We start from the raw sequence: 8,360 nt of genomic DNA, 5'->3' as shown, positions 1-8,360 counted from the left end.
TCTTCCTTCTGCCGTTTTCTGGTTTCTGTTTGCTTGTGGTAAACTGTCCGCACACCCTGGTAAGACTTCATCATCCCTCCAGGTCATCCTGCCTTGCTGGGCCTCTTTGCTCCTGGGGGGCCGGAGCTGTGTGTGGCAGGGCCCTGCTACCCTCGTGCCGCAGGAAAGTCCTCCATCTGTCCTGTCCTTGCTGTCCCTCGCCCACTCCTCAGCGGCCAGTCTAGCCCTCTGCTCCAGTGTTCACTTAGTGAATAGGTCTGATTTGAAAGCTACTTGTGCTCCATCGCTGCCCAAGTGCTGGGCCTTCCCGGGCCCCCAACACTAGGATTCTGACACCCTGTACCCCGCAACTAGTACCAACTGAGCAGCCCCCAGCAACACACACTAAGCAGAAACCCTTGTTGCCCCCTCCCCTGGTCTGCCGGTGTGGTGGTCATTGCCGATCGCTGCTCCCCCACCTGCCACCAGGATGGATCGATGTTACATTTATTTCAGCAGCTGTTTCAAGTGAGAATCTGCCAGATATTCATAGGTATGGGGTAAATCTCAGATGGCATCACAGGATTTGGGGTAAATGGGGTCAGGCCATCTCTGTGTTGCTGGAGTGAACAGGATGTTCCTCATTCCTGGGGAAGGAGCTTTAGCACTCAAAACAGTATATATACCCTGAGCCTCCAAACCAGATTATTTGATGTCTCAGTTCCAGAGTTCTTGTGGCTTAATAGAAGACCTGAAATGGGCGGATTGACAACTGGATGTCTGACACAAATGGCCAAAACATCCACCCAACTGTGTGACTCTGAGCAGATTCCTTCCTCTGGAATTTGCTGCCCTCGGCTCTGAAATGAAGGATTAGCAGGAGTAAGCTTTAAAGTTTCTTCAGGCTCAAGCATTCTGTTTCTCTCTGAGGCAAGGTAGCATGACAGATACTGGAATCAGACTAGATTCAAATATGATTTTACCTTCTTCTGGTGACTTTAGCAAGTTATTCAACTGCTCTTGGCCTCAGTTTCCTTAACTGTAGGGTGGGATAATAAGAGCAGCTACTTGTGAGTTTCATGTGAGGAATAAATAAGATAATGCATATAAAACGTTTAGCAGGCATAGATTCTCATGTGCTCAATAAGATTAGCTTTATCATTAATATATGTTTATGTCCAATTTTAACTTAAAAAAATGGCCACTCCAAGTTTGGCTCTCGTTTTATATTTCTCTCCAGCTTAAGTTTTTGAGCTCCTCAAGATTTAGAGCCAGGTCTAGCTGCTGGTCTCCTGCTCGCTTATGACTTCACCGTGCCACTTCCATACTGTAATGGAGAATCAGCCCCCATACAGGCTGTTTTCCACCTTAGGACCTTTGCATAGGCTGTTCCCTCTGCCTGCGTTATTCTTTCTACAGCGTTCCCTTAACTAGGTCCTTCTCATAGTTTTGGTCTTTGTTTATATGTCATCTCCTCATAGTGGCCTGACCACCTGATAAGTTGTTAAGACTTATCACAGTTTGCATTTACTCTTTTTATCTAGCTAATGTCTTGTGTCCATCTCTCCCACTAGTGCCTAGCACTGGGCCAGCCACAAAGTAAATGCTCGATAAATATTTGTTAGATGAATAAATTAATGAATTAATGGATAATATATTTATAGGACACCATATTATTTATGTCATGTTATTATATGACACCATATTATTTATGAAGCCCCTTCATAACTAGGCTCTCATCATGGAGGCATATAAATCTCTGTAAGGGATACAGAAATTGATCAGCCAGAGCCTGGCGGTAGTTACCCCACACATGACAGCTGCCATGCAGAGTAAGCACAAGGTTATGGCAGTGCATGGGAAGAGCCCTTAACCCAGTGGGGATGGAGTGGGATGGGGCAGGGGTCTATCAGTGAGAGACTCCTTGGAGGAAGAGGCATGTGAGTTGAGCTTTGTGAGTAGAAGTTGCCTAGGCAAAGATGGGCTTGAGGTGGGCAAGCCCACAGGCATAGAGGGATGAGAGGCCATAACATAACATCAGGACTAATAACGATGTTAATAGAGGCGTGGATAATATGCTGTTTGTTTTGGCAAGGGGAAGATCGGGGAAGACCCCAGGGAGAAGGTGACCTTTGAATCTGACTCCTTAGCCAGATGATAATGGGAAGTATCCAGTGTGGTTCACTGATGTGGCCTGGATGGAATCCAGAGAGACGATCTGAGCTTCACTGAGCCAGGAACCTGGGGAGGAGCTGAGGGAGCAAGGAAGTGGTACTTGGGTCCCTGAGGCCAGACCTGTAACCCAGGGTGAAGCCCTGGCCTGGGGTTGTCACCAACAGGTACTCTGCCCTGCTGTCCAGGTCCCAGAGCAACCTTTAGCTCGAGACACTGGTACCTTAATCCCTGCTCCCTGAGCTAAGGCCATTGAGTCTTCTAATGTGTGAAACAGGACTGGGAAATAACAGCGGCTAAGAGAGAGGAGGCAGATCCACAGGCCAGCAAGCAGACAGGTCATGTGAGTATGTGAATGAAGGCACTGAAGGCTTCCTCCAAAGGCACTTGAAAGTGTTATAAACCGCAGTAACAACTGTATCTAATAAAACCGCTTTGGGGACTGGGTTTAACGGTGGGCTGCTAAATTGTGATCTCTGCCAGCATTGGGGGGCGGGGGGTGCTAGGAGTGCAGAGGGTCAGGGATGACGTGCCTATTCCTCATTGTCCACATGGAGGCCCTCCAGACCTGGGACCATCCTCACAGAGTTCTCAGCCCAGTGGGTCAGGAGATGACTCTGGGGCATCAGATGTGGGCAGGACCCACAGGGACCCAGAGAGGCACCCAGAACTTGCCCGGAAGTTTAAATGAGGCTGCCAGGTCAGGTGTATAAGAAGTAGAGAGGGAAGCTCGGGAAGGCAGATCTCCAGCGGGCATCTGGTTGAGCATAGATAGCTATGTTGGGGAGGGCAGCCACCAGGCCCTTCAGGGAAAGTCTCTCTAGGCTCACAGAGGAGGAGCTCAGTCTTTGCAAAAAGAACCAGAGAAATGCACTTCGAGGCCAGAACTCCCACAAGCCTGGGCTTGCAATAAGTGACTCCCTTCAAGAGAGTATGAGGCGGGCTTCCCTGGTGGCGCAGTGGTTGAGAGTCCGCCTGCCGGTGCAGGGGACACGGGTTCGTGCCCCGGTCCGGGAAGATCCCACGTGCCGCGGAGCGGCTGGGCCCGTGAGCCATGGCCGCTGAGCCTGCGCGTCCGGAGCCTGTGCTCCGCAACCGGAGAGGCCACAGCAGTGAGAGACCCGCAAGCATGAGGCTACGGAGAGAGAAACCCACTAATACTTTTGACAGACTTGTGTATAGCAAAGCTGTTGGCCCACCTTGCAAGCATTGTTCTGACTGCACAGTTGTGTGCTACCTCCTGTTTATTAATGCCGGTCCTCATCTGATGTAGACAAAGTGTGTATCATTAAACTCTCACAAACCACACCTATGAGAGTCTAGGTGTTGTCCTTGGATCACCTAGGGAGACTCCTGGGCCTCATCCCAGACTGATTTTCATCAGAATACCTGAAAGGGGTTGCTGAAATCATCATTTTAAACAAGGGTCCTAGGTGATGATGAAGTCAGTAAAGTTTGAGAAGCATCGGCACCAAGTGGCACAAATGCTGTTTCGAGGTCGCACGGGCTTGCTGAGTGCAAACAGCCCCAGTGACGTGATGAACAAAAGAGTAAATGGTATAGAACTGAGTACAAGAACTATCTGGTCAATCATCCAGTCACTCAGTATACATTATGTCCTGGGCCCAAGAGCCTCTGAGAGTCCATGAAACAGTTCACAGTTGGAAGGGACCGTAACTTATCACAGAGGGTGAGAAGCTGGCCAAGGGGGCCCAGGTTTCAAGCCCCAGTCGGGAAACTAGTGGGGCGTGGGGAAGGTGCAGTGGCTGCCTCTCTCTAAATCGGGGGGCATGGGGGATGGAGAGGGTCGCTCACCCTCCTTTCCCCTCCTTAGGTGGATTCAAAGGCCTGCTGCTCCCACCCTCACCATACACAATGCAAATTCTGCCCCTGAAAATGTAATTTGGGCTGAGAAATATCACTGAAAAGGTAAATAACCCAAAGGGAAAAGGAAGGCTGCCTGTTAGTTATGTTCCAGTGTAAATTGGTTTGCTGCAACTGCTCCCCATGTGAGCACACTGAGTGAGAGGAAGGGAGGTCTGGGGGCATGGAGGCTTGGGGAAGAGGGGGGCTGGGGGCAGCCAAAGAGCAGGGTGTGGACCCTGGTTGTTTCTGGAGTCAGGGAGACAGGGCCAGGGGAGGGTGTGCACCAAATGCCACCTCTGATGATCCTGACACTTCCTCCCATCATCTCAGAGACCAACCAGGAAGACAGCTTCCCTGCTCCACCCATTTCCTACCCCAGCACCCACTGACACTGCCCTGACCAACCGGACCAAGGCCTCTTAGCTGCCAAGCACAATAGCTCTCATCTCAGCTAATGACCTACCGCTCTGCATCCTTTGACGCTGTAGTTCCTCCTTGAAATCCCCTCCTCCCTGATTTCTTTTCCACTCCTCTCCCCGTTTTATCTAACTTCTCTGCATTTGTTCCTCAGGCTCATCTCCTTTCTTCTCCCATCTCTTAAAATTGATATGCCCATCAGTTCTATTCTGGACTCAGAAGAAGGCTCTTTTCAACTTACTTGTCTTCACTGGGTGATCTCACCCACTTCTGTGCATATCTACTGCCACAGTTCATGGATTTATTCATTCAGCAAGTGTTATTGAACACCTACTATGTGCCAGGCACAGTATGACTCCCAAGTCAAAATTTACAACCCAGATTCCTCTTTTAATCTCCAGACTATATTTCAAATTGCCTTCAGAATTTCATATATGTATGAAATTTATGTATGTATGACTGTGGCTGTGTTTCTTGAGACAGGGATTCAGGTACAGATGATTTATTAAGGGCATGATCTTTAGGAACGACCCATAAGGGAGTTAGAGGAGCAGAGTAGGAAGGGGCAGGACTGAGCAAGGCTGTGGTCTCAGATGAAGTCTAGCTGGAGACTGACTGGGGGAGTGAGAAGGCTCTGGAGCATAAGTCACACTTCAGAGTTACCCTGCCTTAAAGGAAAGGCACCCCTGTATAAGAGAAGCACTGGCCCCCCTGGGGCGGGGGTATAACTGCCCAGGCATCTTTTGGAAAAGTGCACCCACCAGCCAAAGGTAAGTCTACTGACATGGTCTCAGGCATAAGCTGATTGCTGCAACACTTACGGAGCTGGGGGCTGGGCACAGTGGTCAATAAAGAGGCCCTGGGGGGGACACCAACTATGTCTCCTCCAGCAGCTAAGACTCACGTAGTACAGATCCGTGCCCGGCACCATTGTAAGTGCTTTATGTGTATTAACAAACTTAACCTCTAAAGTAACCCTGTAACGTAGTTACTATTATTCACATTTTACAGCACAGAGGTTAAAAGTAACTTGCCTAAGGTTTCTTGATAGGTAAATGATGGAGCTGGGATTCAGGCTGAGGAGGGTTGGCTCTAGATTCCATACACTTAACTACCACTCCTCCTTCCTCAGTGTATTGAGTCTTAGCCTGGCCCAGGCACTGTGGGCACTGGGTCGTGAAATCAGTACAAACAGCCCTGCCCTCATCGAGGTTACTTTCCAGTGAGGGAAAATGGACAATAAATGAATAAGTAAAATACATGACCCAAATGGTACTAAGTGCTAAGGAGACCAATAAATCAGGGAAGGGAGGTAGGGAGTGCTAGGTGACAGTGCAGCTATAAATCGGGTGGCCCAAGGAAGACTTCACTTAAGAGGCATTTTAGTCCAAAGGAGGAGGTTTCTCTGTTTCTGTTCTCCCGCTCAGTCTGCTTGACCCTGGTTTTCTCTCCCTCTCCACAGCTGCAGGGTAATCTTTCCAAATCACTTGCTCACGTTCCATCCCTGAATGACAGCCTTCAGTGGTTCCTGATTGCCCTTAGGATAAATGCACCGCTTCTGCCATGGTACAAGAAGCGTCCTGACTTGAGGCCTGCTTCCACTCCTGCCTCTTCTCTGGAAGCCCTGCTACCGTTGCAATGCCCGGGCAGGGCAGGAGTACAAATGGAAACCCACATACCCTGTGTCTAGATATTGAAAATTAATACAGCAAGCTAACGAACTGTTAGATAAAATGTGTTCTCCCCTCTGCTACCTTGACAAACAGATCTTCACAGCGACCCAGGAGGCCAGCTTCAGACTCAGATTTGTTGGACTCCTGAGTTCCACACGCTGGAACTCGGCAGCACAGGGAGCTCTGCCATCAGCTCGTGCTCTGCCTACCTTCTCACAGCCCAGCTGTGTCTCCCACTGCAGGGGGCCTCATGCGTGCACGTGGACTCTTGGCTCGCGCATGCACGTTTTAGCCACATCCTTACAGATAGCAGCTCTTTGCCGCCCCTCAGGCCGAGGTGCTCATACTGGTGGTGTACCTTACCCTTGAGGAATTGGACTTGGGAGAGAGGCACACATGGGCTAAGGAAGTAGGTAGAGACCTCTGAGCTGAGAATTTTAGGGTTTCGGGTACAAGGAGCTTGGTCTAGAAAAGGATGGGGGCAGCATGGTCTCTTTCTGTCAAGTGTCCTTGTTCCCTGGGGGGAGGGTGTGCAAGAGGAGGGTCGGAGCCCAGAGTAGGGCTCTCTGAAGCATTCAGACAGCAGTTCCTCGTCACTCTCTGCCTCTCGCCCCTGTGCCTAAACCGAAGTGAATTACTTGAACTTTCTGAATATGCCATGCTCTTTTGCTTCTGTGATTTTGTGATTGTGCAGACTGCAGAGTGGAGGTCATCCACTTGGATTCTTTGCCCTAATTTCCCCGATGCGCTCCCTAATCTCGTCCCCTCATCATGACCCTTCACCCCACACCCAGTCACAAAAACACCACACGTAGTGGCAACATGGTGGGTCACATTATATAGTGACCTGAGCTTGGGCTTTTGGAGTCAGTGGTCCTGGTTTTGACTCTGTGCTAGGTGCTTACCAGTCATGTGACCTTAGGCAAATTCTGTGCCTCAGTGTCATCATCTCTTACATGGTGATAACCATGCCAGGTTTATCCATCATGAGGATAAAATGAAATAACGTATGTCAAGTGCCCAGCCACCATCCCTGGCACAATAAGTATGTGATTAAAAGTTCTTTTCCCTCCTCCAGCTATGTTCCTTGTTTCAAACCAAACACAGAAAGCACCTTGGTAGATTAGCTGTTTTCACAGAAAGATGCCAATTAGGTTATCTCTCAGCATTCAGCCCCTGGGCCTCTTTCCCCATCTCCTGAGCTAGTGAGAACTTCCTAGAGAGAATTAGTACCTTATTTCTCTTTTAGTTGTCAGAAGTCATTCGTTAATAGAGTGTAAGCTATTCCTGATGACCACATTTAGATACTGGGATAGTCAAGCTCCAGCTCTTGGTAGCAGCAGTGACTCTTTGTTGTTAGGGACAGGGTTTCGTCATGTCAGCACAATTATGGTAACAGCGATGGAGCCTGAGGAGCAGGTGAGCAAGGAAGTCGGTCATCTCTAAGGGAAGGGAAGACCCACAGTTACCGTGCAGTGCCTGGCATAAGTGCGTGTGCAACAAATGTGAGTCAGGCTAAATGAAACTAAGCTCAGTGAGAAAAGCCATTAAACTGCCATAGAAAAATAGATAAAAGAAATGGTCAGGTAAGTCATGGAAGAAATTCTTATAGGCCAATAAGCTATAGCCAGTTATCAAAGAAATGCAAATTTAAATGTAATGCCATATTTTTCTTGGAAAATTGGCAAAGACTTAAAAAATTCAGTGACCAGTGCTGATGAGGATACAGTAAAGGGGTGGCGGTGGGTACTCTCAGCATTGCTGGTAGATATATAAGCTGATGTGCCCTTCTGTAAAGCAATAATGAGGATGATTAAAAAAAGCTGTGGTGTAGGTATTAGATGGACTATGTGTCATTAAATGTAACTGTTTCAAAGAAACGTTAGACATGAGAAAAAATTCTGTGTTACAATGAAAGGTACAACACTATATGGTATACAAATTACATGTACAAATAAGACTGGAAGGAAGTAGGCCTGAGTATTATAAATCCCTACCATTAGTATCTCTTATACAGATTTTTGAATATTCTAACTTTTCTATAATTACTGGGTATTTTCTCATAATGGGAAAGAAATTCTGTAATTTAAGAAAAAGGCACATTGGTTTCAGACAATAAGGTAGAGAGAATTATTTATGGAAGACGCTGGCCACTTACTGACTCAATAAGCGTCAGAGAAGGAGAGAGGTAACTCCTTTCCTTTGGGATATAGGATTTGTGGAGAAACAAAAGGCTCAGCTTTCCCCCTTGCT

General features: G+C 48.2%; 1 protein-coding gene across 2 annotated transcripts in view; it reads left to right on the top strand.

Annotated features, from left to right (window-relative positions):
• Positions 1–8,360, top strand: part of KALRN (kalirin RhoGEF kinase) — a 588,759-nt gene that overhangs the window by 144,324 nt on the left and 436,075 nt on the right. The gene's annotated exons all lie outside the window — the stretch shown is intronic.

Source organism: Lipotes vexillifer, unplaced genomic scaffold, assembly GCF_000442215.2.
Source record: "Lipotes vexillifer unplaced genomic scaffold, Lipotes_vexillifer_v1.1 scaffold1378, whole genome shotgun sequence".
NCBI lineage: Eukaryota > Metazoa > Chordata > Mammalia > Artiodactyla > Lipotidae > Lipotes > Lipotes vexillifer.
Note: the sequence above shows the minus strand (reverse complement) of the source record. Positions and strands in the feature narration are given on the sequence as shown.